Here is a 14,003-nt window from a genome sequence, read left to right as displayed (position 1 = left end):
CTGAGTATAGTCTCAGATTTACGCCATATGTCAGGGAAAGCACTTCCAGCCCTTAACTGCACCTCAAAACCACTCCGGGGCACTGCTTTGCTGCTTACTGATAGTGCAGCTCATGGGGTCACCAACCCTGCAGCTTACTGGGTCACCAGCCTGCATCCTGTCAGCAGTAACCCCACACCACGTTATTTCCCATGATGTTGGTATCCTAACTGTGAAAGCTGCTAAGTTTGTTCTTGCCCTCAAGAAAATTTCTAGGTGAACATTGTGGGTAATAAAATAGTTGAATTCCAGCCTGCATCCAATGCTTAGTGCAGCTGGCACCTTTGCAAGCCAATGCACCGCTTCCTTCTACTTCTCTTTTGTCAGATAAAATTTAAAACGGGTTTTGGGAAAAGAGCACTTCAAAATAAAAGCTGTTTCAGTGCTATTTGCTCTTGTGTTAACTCCTGGCAGATGCAAAAAGAACATTGACCTCATCATTCAGGTTTCCCAGAGGGAGTCAGCTTCACAGCACAGCCTGAATGCTGGGTTGGTATTTTGGGTACTTACAAGAAAATCCATTTACAGGAAGATGAAAATGGCAACCCTCCCAGGCCACACTCAGGGCAACTTTTCCTCAGCAGCCAGAGTTGATTTGACCAAGTAACTGCCCCTACCTTACAAAGTAACCCCCTACCTTACCTCTGGCACGGAAACCAGAGGACATCCGTGTCCACCGCATTAGCCCATAACTGCTCGAGCAGCCATATGGCATGAAGCTCCCCTGGGATGCTCACCATCACCAGGCCACAACTTCACCCATCTACCAGGCACTGCCTTGCACTCCTGCCTCCCTTTTGCCAGCAGCTCCTATGGCACGATGCTGCTTCTGCTCCCCACTCTGTTCTTTATTCCCCACCAGCTGGGCCCTGTCCAGAGCAACAATGGCTCTGAAGACAATGTCTGGCCTCGTAACTTCTTACTTGACAGCTCCCCAGAAGCCATGACCCCTTGCATTCACCCTCCCCACACAGGCACACACTGTTGCCTGGACTGATATTAACTCTTTTCCCTCAGCCCACCATCAGCGTAGCCCTCAGCTCGCATGCCGACTCCTTCAGCCTCCACACCTCTTCAGTGGGTTCAGTATGTACCTACAGGGCATTCCCACTGCAGTGCTTTGGCAGACAATCTCCAGCCTTACCCACCCCATAGTTCTTCAGTCGCATGCAGTTTTGGCAGCATTCCTGATGGAGCCGTGAGCAGTGTGCCTGCACTACATAACCCCTCACCTTGGAGAATTTCCATTCTCTGATGCTGACAAGAAAAGCGTTCTCCACTGTAATGCAATGCTTTTAATGACCAAGTAATTGCCTTTAGTTTTCAAAAAGAATACGCTCAGTGTGGACGGATGGTCTTGTTATAACAGCCTCATGAAACAGGCCAGTAGAGAACATTAAAACAGTAATGTTACCCTCCCTTCAATTCATGAAGAGATGAAATGTTTGAGGACCAAGGAGCCTCTGTTCTTAAACAAAGGGCTCTGCTGGTTTCGCTCACTTTAGAGTAAGCAAGAAAGAGGCATACGGCTTAAGATACATTTGCAAACACCATACACATGGCAGTGCTCCAGACGTGTCTTCCCTTTATGGCCCTTGCACACATGGCGGGGGGGGAACCGCAGGCCCAGTCCTCCCCAATGGCAGTCAGTAGTGACCTCATGGAATTATGACACAATGCCTATGGGAAAAGAAAATCCAGTCTTTTCTACGCCACCCATAGGATATTTGCACAATCTTTAACATAACGTGCTTATATTTCCTTAATATTTAAACAAAATGCTTAAGAACAAAGACATTTTTAAAACGTTGATGTAATTACAGTTTGTTGTGCTTGAATTCTGAATGGAGAACAGTCTCCATTATTTTTTCCACATGCTCATACGACATTATATTAAAAGCATACTTTACTCAGTCAGACGTGTTGTGTGCTTCGTAAACACTTTGCACAGCTGGAAACTTCGGTGTTTAGCAAAAATCCATTCACCACCAATACAGTGCAGAGAATCACCACTGCAGTCAATGGTCTGAGCTGTGACCACGGGGGTTGATCACCAGGGGCTCATTCGTGAGGACCCCACACAAAGGGATATACTCTGAATGCGCACACAGCTCAGCTGGGTTCCTCGGGACTGCTGAATGGTGGAATCTCTTCTCCGGACAACACATAGCCCAAGCAAAAAGTCTCCAGGCAAATTAATACTCTGGCCTAGGTGGAGTTAGACTGTTAAATCTTAAAATACGAGATACGTATCAGCCAGCGTCAGTGTCCTGACAGCTTCACTGCCCTGCTGGTGCGGTCCAGTAACCTCTGACAGTCCAATTAATGTGACTCAGACATTATCACACGGCCTCTCTTACTGAAACCACCCAACTCATTGGCCTACTCCTAGAGTTACTCAGAGAACTCCAGAAAGATCACCGTAGCGTCTTTTTGAAATGTTCGTGCAAGGCTGATGTTCATAATCTCTAGTGACCAATTAGTAAAACTAGGCCATTTTCAGGGCAAAATCCTTAGACAAAATTTACAGGAGTGGGTGGATCTCAGCTTCTCACTCTCAGAGCAAACATGGTTCTGTATTCTCAATGCAAGAATCACCCTTACCCAGGCCACTTCATGCAGGAGCTGGGGATTTCCATCTTTTCCTGTGCATAAACACAATAAACCTTGGGTGTTGATCGGTCTCCGCTTCCAAACCGTCTGATTCTGTTCCAAAATGAAAGCCCCCTCAGTTGCAAAATTCCCAGCTGGAATAATATGTGTGCTACGTGAAGAGCTGCAGCCAGAGGGTAGATGGATGCACCCGTGCCAGTTCCACAGTAATGTAAGGGTCAGAAATAAAACATCAGCAATCAAAAGCATTACGGGAACGTTCCCTTTATTATGTATCATCCTAAATATACACCCATAAACATACATTGGCAGCTTGTGAGAGATACAAGCCTGTTCTTACGCTTTAATGCCTTCATGTGACAGCAACACGGTCCTATGACACGCAGGAAATGCTGCTGATGGAAATAGGCATTTGGCAAAGGAAAAGTAAGCCTGTCCTTCCCTGAAGAATTGTAAACCAGGAGCATTCTTTCATGAACTAATGGGAATGCAGTTCCTTTTATTCATAACAGCAGCTGTGTGGCAGTTGGTAACAGTTTACCTCTCTGGTTTTCATGTTGAACTCTCTTTTTGATATGCTGTTGCCTGTCCCAGACATGCTGGTCAGGGAGTGAGGTGAGGTGTGTGAATCCCCATTAGTTTTGTGCAGAGCAGTATCTTTGTTCCTCATCGGGCAATGTGGCAACATTCTGTGCAGGCTTCCTACTCCTTCCAGCTTGATGCTTTCAGAACAGGGCTGTATCCAACCCCACATGTTCTGCTGGATGGACACCCAGGCTCCTCGGACTGCATAATGTGAGGACCACAGATCACAGGAGTCCAATTTCTAAAACTACCGAAGAAACTGCTTTAGCCTGGGGCACAGGGCCTGGGTTTGATTTCACACTCCTGCTCAAGCGTGAATTAGCTGGAGAGGGAGTTTTCTGTTTTGCTACAACTTTTGCTTCATGCAAAAGTAGAGGGGCACTACCCTTGGTCTTGGCAGCATCTCCATCTAAAGGTGTATTTCTTCCTGTGAAAAGAGCCACCAAGGAAAATATTTAGCCCTTTAAATGAAGACTCAGCTAGATGAGAGCTGGCCTAGGGACCAACACGTGCTTAGGGAAGTCAAAGAGAGTGACACTTCTTCATCCTACCTGCTAGGTCTTCGTTCTCCATTCTGCTGTGTGCAGCCATACGGCTGTGACCATTGAAAGAGCCGTGCACAGATCAGACCAGCTAGGATCTCTCCATTCCTGGGTCATTAGTATTCAATTTTGGCTCTGTACTGAAGTGACACAATAGACAGGGGAATTGAAAGCACAAGAACTACTAACCTCTGATCCTATCTCTGCTACAGAATCCCTTGGTGGCTTTAGGCAAGGTACTTAACATCTCCGCCTCAGTTTTCTGTGTGCAGAAGGGACCTGATAATACTCAGCCACCTACTCCACGGGGGAGTCCTGAGGACTCATTTCTTAATGTAAAGTGGCTTGAAGATGAAAACCTGCATGTAAGTGCCAAGTGGTATTACAGTTACCCAGGTTTAGCTTCAATTTTGGAGGCTTGCTTTCCTTTCTAAAATGAGGGGAAGTATTCCCCTTAGTCTCCTGAGATTTCTGTCTTGTGCTGCATTTCCTACAGAACAGGGAAGGAGGATTGGGAGCATGGAGAAAAACGTGTCCCTTTGAATCTCAGTCTACCTTTCACATCCTCACAGGAAATTGTTTTGAAAGTGCTCGACGCTTGCTGCAATATGCTGCAGTCACAAGGCAAAAATTCTACTCTTTCAAGAATGCTTTATGAGCCCCAGGAATAACTCATCTCTAGCAGGGATGGTTAAGCATAATGTCGAGAGTCTATGATTTTCCCCAGAGGCAGAGAAATCATTCCAAGCTTTTTTTTTTTTTTCAATTTGGTCATGAAACTTTAACAAGAAAATACCCAAGGCCGCTCTGGCAATCACTGGAATATGTACATTAAGACCAAGCTGGGGGGGGGAGGAGGGGGGTGGTTTGATCCACCAAGTTACTTCCTTCTATCTTCCGTGAGCTACATTTTTGAGTTTAAGCAACAATTTGCGTATGGCACACTATTTTCACAGCAATGCAGTCAACGCGATGCTCGGCCAGCATCTTTAAGCAGGCTGGCATAGCTGCACTGGACAAAAGCAGTGATGGGGAGCAGAGGAACCGGTTGTTCTAGCACCGGCTGCGCCGAGAGCACGAGTGCAGCGAACAAAAGGGCTGACCCAGTATTTGCAAATGCTAAGATTATTGGAAACAAAGGAAATAATTTTGTCACCCCAGAAAAAAATAATAATAATAATAATATGGTCTTTCACGATTGTTCTGAAAAAGCCACTTCCACAAACTGCTGCCACTCCTAAGAATTCAGAGCATGCAGCTAATGCCCATGGCTCTACTTCCAGCTTCATTAATACGAGATTTTGGCACTGCAGGAGCACCTCCTTGTGCATGCTGGATCCAGATCTGACCTAAGCACACAATTACGTTTCTGTTGAAATAGCCAGAGCACACAATGTGGTATTTATGCCAGTTTTGTGCTGACTGGCAGACAGACGTTACCTGACTCGGTATGATGTCTGCCAGAATTTGTCAAACATATTTGAACCAGCGTGGTAAGTGCTTGGCAGCACCCGGCTGCGATGTCCTGGCCCAGCACAGGGCATTCTGTGTCAGATTTGCTGTCCTGTGGAACCACTGTTTAAGACGTGCGAAACAGTCACATGCCTTGCTTATATGAATCAAACTGCCCTGCCCCTTTATTGTAAGATATCGTTAAGATATTGTTCCGTTCCCGCATGCATAGCAGGGATTATATAATTCCAGAGAAAAGGGCTTCATGTTTCTTAGTGGTGCAGTAATTGCCAGGTCCGTCCGCTTCCTGAATTTAAAATGTTTATGTCTCACTTCAGTAAGTAAAATGAAAGACACCGAGTTAATATAAGCAAAGCATGGAAAGAAAAGAAGGGTCAGATGAGAACAGAAACCTACTGCCTGCTCCTGCTTTTCTGACTTCCCATTGAGTGGTGAGTGGAGCCAAGCCACCCTGCGCTCTGAGTTGCTCCACTTTCAACAAATGTTGGTTAAGCCCTGCAGGATCAGAGCCAGCATTGGGATTCTCAAGCATTCTGGCAAGAGGTATCTGCTGGGATCCTCCCTTCCTCATTGTCCCTCCCAGGCAGAATAGGGTCGTTTACAACAAAGTGGGTGGGAGGGCTCAGAAATCTTTGAGCCCCAACAGCTTGCCCGGGCAATGTCGAGGATGGCCACATGCACACTGGGGATGTCAGCATCTGAATTATTTTCTAGAAACAATTCGCTCTGAAGGGAGCAGTCCTGCAGACAAAGCCTTGTGACACATTCTGGTGATTTTTAGGTTATTTTTTCTTCCTTTATTTAATAACTGCTTTATTATGGAACTCAGAATGATCTGCCAGGAGTGGTCAAAAGAACCACAGAAACAAAATGCCTCTTGGGACATTGCAACACAATACTGAACCAGTAAGAAGAAACTTCACTGGCTTAAGAGCAGCATGAGTCTCTTTGCTTTACCTGCTTTCTCCCATGTCTCTCTCTTATTTGTCCTCTTTTCACCTCTCATATATTTGTCTTCTCCATATCATTCTCTTCTTTCCTGGTCTGTATTCTCTCTTCCCAAAATAATTCTCTTCCCTTGTCCATTATGCTCCCTCTCTTGCTCCTTTTCTATTCACAGTGGTTTTACCTACCTACTTCTCTCTTTTCTCGTTAGCCATTCCCACTCATTGCTGGCAACTATCCTCCTCAATTTCTTTGCTCCTGCTTGTCAGTTCTCCCTCTCCACCCCAGTTCTTCCTGCCTGATGTTTTCTTTTCTTTGGTCTTTACCTCCCTGAGGAAATTCACTGCTCTCACTCCAAGTCTTGCAACTTCCTCCTCCCCATTCTTGTAATAACAGAATCATGGAATGATTTGGGTTGGAAGGAACCTTAAATATCATCACATTCCAACCCCACTGCCATTGGCAGGGACACCTTCCAGGTTGCCCAAAGCCCCATCCAACCTGTCTTTGAAATCCTTCCCTTACATACACTGTGAGTCATTCTCATCCTCTCTCACCTCATTGCCCTGGAAATCTTCTCTGTCCCTACTCATTAGCTACCCAGCAAGACATCCCTCCCAAGCTTCAGATGTCACTACAGCCAAGAGAGCCACCATCATGGGAAGGACACTTACAGACTAGGTTGAAAAGAAGCTCTGCTTGTGTGCAAGCTAACTCATGGGGAGGTTATTAGTTGTGAGTATCAAAGAGTGGGTCAGCAGACAGGAAAATCCCCAGCTTATCAGTTTCTCCTTTTGAGAGCTATGGCTGTTGTGTCGCTGTTGTTAATCCTCTTCTGCTTTCCAAGTGCTCAGTGCTGCACAGACAAAAGGCTGCTTGATACCCCTTCCCTTGCCCTTCTTGGTAGTAGGGAGGGTTGCACTGGTCACAGGCACACGGCGGTAGAGCCAGATCCCCTCTTCCCCTTATGCTGGTATGCAGCCTGGAGGCAAGTCAGCTCTTTGGATGAGATGCTCTTTCCTGTGGCTGGAAGTTGCATCAGAAGTTCACCGCAGAGGACAGCTAAGACACCAGGCAGCGCCAGCCAGTGCCTGGCAGGGGGTTTTTGCACTCCTTTTGTGGGCCTCACCCAGGGACTTCCCCACCGTGCTGTGAGCTGGCCCACCGACAGGAGAGCCACACAGAAACGGAGTGCTGGAGCTGGACACCAGCCATATAGAAATTGTGCACAGTGTGATGTTAAGTCGCTGTGCTGAATCCCCTCTGCTCACGACCAGCTTCTACACTGAATGCTCTTTTCACTGAAGAAAAAAAAAAAAAAAAAGTCTAGAAACTGGCTGGGCTAACTGTTTCCCAAGGGCACCATCACTAAGTCAACAATCTTGTGGTATAAATATGTGTGTCCCATTGTTAGAGAAGGAGAGCCAGCGCTGACCGGGGTTGGTAAGGAACACCCACTAAGATCCCCAGATGCTGAGCAACCAAGTTTAAAGCTCCCAGGGCCAGTGCCTTGCAAGAGCAGGAGCCAAGTACAGCAGAGCAACAGATGAACGCTTGCTTTTCTGCTCCATATCCTTCCCAGCGCTTCCCCTAAGGAACCTAGAGGATTAGTGATTTTGGATGCAGAGCCTACATGCATGCAAATATATATGAAACCAGCAAACACTACCTCTATTAAACCCGCGGAGGAGCTCAGGTCCCGATGGGACCCACCTCTGGGGGCTTTGCTGAGCCTCACAGGAAGGCCAATGCCATGGCAGAGCCAGAAACATAGCCCAGACCTGCTGGCTCCATGCTGCAGGCCTCGGCGGCAACATCTCTTCCCTCTGCCACCGTGCTCGCCACGAGCTCCGTTGGCCAGACCAGAAAAGACGTTCAAAACAAATAAAACCCACTTCTGGTGCCAAGTTTTAAAAAACATTTTCTTGTCATGGCGGGTTGTTTTTCTCCCGCTAGACTCTACGCAGTCTCCACCGAGTGAGACAGCTTTCCTTTCTTCTCCAGGAAACACAGTTGTCTCCCACATGTTGTACTTAATGTAGCTCAGGCGAATGTTTGAGGAAATTCCCCCTAATTCAGTGAAATCGTTAGCTTGGCAGTGGTGCTCTGGAAACAGGACCCGAGGATTGCATCGGATTTCTTGCCTTTCTTTTTTTTTTTTCCTTTCCTTTTTAAAGCGCACAGGAGAGCTCGGCCTCAGAATGGGCTGCTGAGGAAGACAGAAACTCATGTTACATATAAAGGACTTGGCAGGCCTCGACACAGAAATTTCCAGAAGTGTTTGCGTGGCAACAGCTCCATGCCAATCCACATTTTTCAGCTATCCTGGCCGGCTGCCCGGCCGACAAGAAAGTCTTGTATCTCCGCACAGCTCGCTGGCTTCCCTCAGGAGTTTCCATGCTGCATGGCAACGTTGGATAATCTTATTTGCGCGCCAGAAAAACTCCTGCTACTTACACTGTTACTAAATACCAGATGTGCTTAATAAAGAGTAAGTGGAGCCAAACCTAGGGTAATCACATAACCTATCATTAACATTTTCTAAAAACAAAAATGCAATTGGAACAGCAGATTACTGTTTTGCTTTGTTTGCTTTACGCCCTATTACTGGAACCCCTGGGGTGCTGGGAACAGAGCGCGGTAGGAGCAGACAGCTCTGGCACGGCTGATGACATTGTTTACAATCACACCCTTGCACATCTGAAACATGTGTGAGAAAGTAAGGGCTAAGCAGATTTCCTTTGCGCTCGGTGCAGGAGCCAGCAGGGAGGGAGGGCTGAGCAGGAAGTCTGCGCCGAGCAGGAAAGTGCCGGGGTCGCGTTTCTCTGTCCCGTGGAGGCGGCTGGGGAAGGAGCTGTGGTGGTGGAGTCCGGTCCTTCGTTGTCTGCACATCCCCAGTGGAGGTGTGGGCTTTGTTCCTTGGAGCCAAGTGACAACATAGATCCTCCAAGCCCATTTAAAACACTTTTTTTTTTCGTGAGTCGGAGGCCTCGTCATTGCACAAAGCGTGTGTGTGTGTGTTTGTTATGGATTTAAATGGATGGTGCACATATGCACATCTGACACTGACCAGGCCCTTGAGGGAAATGGTTTAGTCACGGCAATGAAAGCGAGCTCTGCTGGGATAGGCTCTTAAAGGAGAGACACAAACACACAGCGATGCGTATGGCCCCTCTGCAGCCAGTCTCTCCTGCTGCTGTTCTGTGGTTGATATGCAGGAATGGAGTTAAACGACTAGAAAGGTTTTGTCTTTATTTTGGTGCCCACTGCTACCCAGCTGGAGGAGAAGCCTGGCAAACAGGTGCTCACCGGCTTCCCCTGGGGATGGTCACCCCTCATGTGTTTACTCGCTGAGCCCAGCAGGAAGGAAGACGCCTGGGATGGAGCAGAAGTCCAGACTAGACCCATCATGTGTGCGAAGCTGGGGAGCAGTGAGTCACTGTGTCACACCACAGCTAGCAGCCACGGCCGTGTCTCTCCAGCCAACCCCTGACCCAAAGCAGTGGGAGTCACAGCCATGCAGGCCTGGAATATCTGATCCCAGGAGCCAGGCCAAGGGCAGGGTGTGAGGAGGTGACTATGGGTGTCAGCCTGCCACAGCCTGGGGCTGGAGGGCGGCCACCTCCCAGTGCTCACATGGCTACCAGTGTGACCGGGCTCAGCCTTGCTGGCGCTGCTGAGGAGCCTGCAGGAGGCTGGGAATGCCTCTGCACACCCTCCTGCTGTGCCACCTTCATCTCTGAGACCTTTCCTGTCTCCACCACCATGATTTCCTGGCTGAGTGCAGTGCGGGCTGCTAAGCAGCCACCAACTGAGGTAACACAACTTGGGCACCCCTAGGCTGCCGAGCGAACTGTTTGTGACCTGCAGACCATAGTCACTAAGAGCAGGAGAGCAGCAGTAGGGTCCTCCACCCACCCTGCAAGCACAGAATGATCAGCTTTCCCAAATTAAAAACATAAGAGAGCGGCAAAGCAGCCAGCAGCTCACTCCCCTGGTGTGCCCACTCGCTGTGATCCAGAAGACCTGCTATCAGGGGAGCTGCTGCTTCAGGGAAGCCTCACCCCACCAGCCGTAGGCGGCATGTGGTACAGCCAGGAGGAAATTAGGTAGTGGCTCCCCGGCTCCGCATCACTGTTTCCACTTCAGGCTTTACAAGGATCTTCTCAAAGAGTCAGGAAACAGCACAGAGGAACGATTAATCTGCTGTATGGAGGCACTCCTTCCCCTCACTGCTGCCTGGGGCCCTCGGCTCCTGCCCACCTCACCCTGCCAGTCGCCTCCTCCTGGCCTCATTGACGAGCCTGTGGAGATGTACCAACAAGGCCTGTCAGCTGCAAGGACCCAGGCGCCCAGACATGCCCTGTCACACCTGCCCTTCCACACTGCACTGCGCAGGGCATTAGGTTCAGTTTGCAGAAGAGCCAGCCAAGAGATATTTCCCTACAGCTGCTTCCAGGTGCCCGGAACACGTAGTGTTCTTTGGAGTCTGGCTTGTTTGTTGTGTTTGAAGGGAGATCCATCAGATGGTCCTGAAAATGTACACCTAACACCATCCCCAGTTGGCAGCAGGAAGGACAGAGGTCTGCCAGGCAGTCACAAGGCACTTCACAAACAATTTGCCTCACCTCTCTACCTGCAAACAAAGCGCATTGCCATCAGGAGACCTCAGGCTGCAAAGTGAGGATGTTTCCTCCGGCTTCAGTTCCCACAAGCCAGGCTCATAAAAGCTCAAGCTCTGCTGCTCAGGTTTTTGGCAAAAGCTTTATTTCTTGAATTTAGAGCCTCTCTTTGCTGAAAGATGAGTCTTTTTAACCAGTTGTTGAAGTTTTTACACTGCTGCTGTCCAGTCACGTTACTCAAGAGCCAGGGGGTCCCATGAGCACAACAGGGCTGACCCGTGGGATAAGCCCAGCCCGTCTGACGGAAAGACAAATTTAATACAGAGCGTCTTTCTCTTGAGCTTTATGGTAGGTTTGGATGCACATGACGTTTCTCTGTTTTATTCCGTAGGGGCCAGACAGACTTACGTTTTTGTATGGCATTTTACAGATCTGAAACATGGGGCAGACCTTGACCTGAAAAGCTATCTCTAGAAAGACAATAAAAGGGATTGAACAGGGAAGCAGAGGAAACAAAATGCGTTTGCAAATACCATCTCCACAACATAATCTACGTGAAGAGGGTTTTGAGGTCAGTTTTGGGGGCTTTATTAGGGGAGAGGCAAGGAAGAGTCACGAGAAGGACAACGGCAGGAAAGAGCAGTCAGATGAGATGAAGCTGAGAGGAAGAGGAAGGGAAAGACAATCCCCACAGGTCCCACTATATCTTATTTTGTCCTCTGGCAGCCAAGAGATAGGGGGTGGGGCACAAAATGCACAGAAAAGGTGCAGAAGGTGACCCTGCTTCATCACTGCAGTTCTCACACTGGTGAGCTAAAGCTGACCCCATCTTTTCCTTGTCACGGGGCTGCAGTTTTTGTTTAAAAAACTTCTGCTAGTTTCCATCAATCACAGCCAAAGCTGGACAAGTGGGCAACACAATGTCAGGGAACAAATACAACCTAATGCACATGGGAAAGATCTGTGAGAGCTCTCCAACACATTGACAAGTTTTATCTTATCTGTTGCCAGGCGGGATAAAGAGCTGGAGGGACGGTGAAGGTCAATCGGGCGCTTAGGAGAGCTTGGAACAAGGGAATAGCTGATTATGCTGAAGGGCATCACATTTACAATTGAGGCTGAGCTCCAAAACCACACTATGGGGAAAGTAATCTGTTTCTCTTCCCCAGCCCAGCGTAAAAAGGCTCTCCACTTGCCACACCACAACCACGTTGGAAGCAACGTTCCCATTCGTTAAGCCCCCACCGTGTCCTGAATGAGAGAGGATGAGCAATAAGCCCATAAGTATTAAAAAGAAAAAGGCTTAGCACAAAGTGCTTCTGGGCATAGCTCTGCTGCCAGTATAAAGCATGATGAAAAGCATACTTTCTTTGATGAAGCCTCAGTCGAGTGGCGTACGGGTAAAGGTGAATCTAGTATATATTGTGTTTGTCTGATGGCAAACAGAGACCACTTGTGAAATCCATCTGACTGGATGTTCTGAGAAAATCTTCACGAAACATCTGTGAGCTTTGAATCACCCCATTGTTGTCAGGATTTCAGATGGAAATTGTTCTGGATGCGAGAGAATGGTGGGTCACTAACGGCTTATTTCTTACGAAATGCTTTGGATTCAGGGACTTTGGGCATACGTCAATACTTTCCTCGTTTGCAGATTCACATGAAGAAAGATGGTATGTGAAGAAATATAACGGAGCGGTTTGTCTTTTGCTCGAGTAGTAGAGAACCGGGTTACAGCTGTGTTATGAATCTACGCAAGGATTTGTAAGAAATGGTTTTGATCCCCTTGAACAGAACAGCCGTGTTACTGATGGTGATGAACAGCCCATGAGATGCGAGTGCTGGGGCCAAAGATGTGCACTGTGATTTGGCCCTGCAGAGAGACTCAGCACATGTGGCTTAGCCTCCCGGCTCTGCCGCCGACATCCTACAGTTTTATCTCTGTTGCTTTAGCAGAGCAATTCAAGAGCATCTGAACAAATTGGCTGTGTTTCCAGGGTTGGATAATCTGCTGAATGGCCCTTAAATCCTCCACTGTGGAGCAACAGGCATAAGGTACCCTCTGCAGTGGTCAGCCCGGAGAGCAGCTTCATGCTGCAGGGAGCGCAGGGAGGATGCGGAGCTGTGTCTGCTGAACACTCGTCTATCACCTCTGCTCATGAGCAAAGCTTCACAGGTTATCTCCGAGGTGTCACCAGAGGGAAGAAAATAATGACAGCTCTCCTAATTGAGTCACCCCTCTGTGATTTTCCTTCTGCCCAGGGCCACCCACCGGTGTCGGTGCCAGTGCTGCCTGCCCTGAGTTCAGCCTTTCCTCCCTTCATTTCCTCAGCTGCTAATGATGCTGAAGGCACGGACAGGATGTGTGCAACAGGACTTGACTGCACTAGAATGAGAACCTCCATGAGAACACCTCCCAAAACAAGGAGAGGTATGAAGTAAGCTGGTGCTCAGGCAGTGCCAGTTAGCAGGACCACTAAGTGTCTGGAGATGGCAGCTAGCTGCTTCTGGCAGCTGCCTATATGAACAGTATGGTTCTTTATTTTACAGCCTCGCTCAGAGTCTCCTTGAGCACCTCATTGACACAGGGTGAATTTTGGGGAGCAGCCTGTCCTCCTTATTTCCAGAACAGCAAACATCTGGCGCTACTGAGATACCATCACCTCATTGCACTGGCTGGCTATATTCCTTAATGAGCTTTTATGTAACAGCTTCACAGTGCTTTTCCAGGGAGGACAACAGTCTCATCTATTACCTTAACTCACATATCCCTCTATAGAGGGACGTTTTACACTGAGGGTCTAGAAAGAATTTCCTTGTGTGCTCTGTCCCCACCTTTCCCTGTTTAATTCCTCCCAAATGTCTCTCTGGCGTTTAACCTGCAGGTCGCCCCGTTCACCAAAACCAAAGCAAAATGCTGGTTTGAATAAGCTTGATGTCACGAATGACTTGAATAACATTCATGAACCTGTCATGAATAAGCTTGAATGACACGGATGTCATTTCTGAACATTAGCAGGCCACATGATACTTCCAACTTGATCCAATTTGATCTTATTTGCTGGTTCAGCCTGAACTTCTCAGGGGCAGGTTTTTCCTCCTGCTTCATTATTATTCAAACCCACTAAGCAATGCCCGTGGAGCGGAAGCCCGAATGAGGTTGTTTAATGAGCAGGCCAAGTCA

This window comes from Gallus gallus, chromosome 3 (genome assembly GCF_016699485.2).
Source record: "Gallus gallus isolate bGalGal1 chromosome 3, bGalGal1.mat.broiler.GRCg7b, whole genome shotgun sequence".
In the NCBI taxonomy this organism is placed as follows: domain Eukaryota; kingdom Metazoa; phylum Chordata; class Aves; order Galliformes; family Phasianidae; genus Gallus; species Gallus gallus.
Note: the sequence above shows the minus strand (reverse complement) of the source record.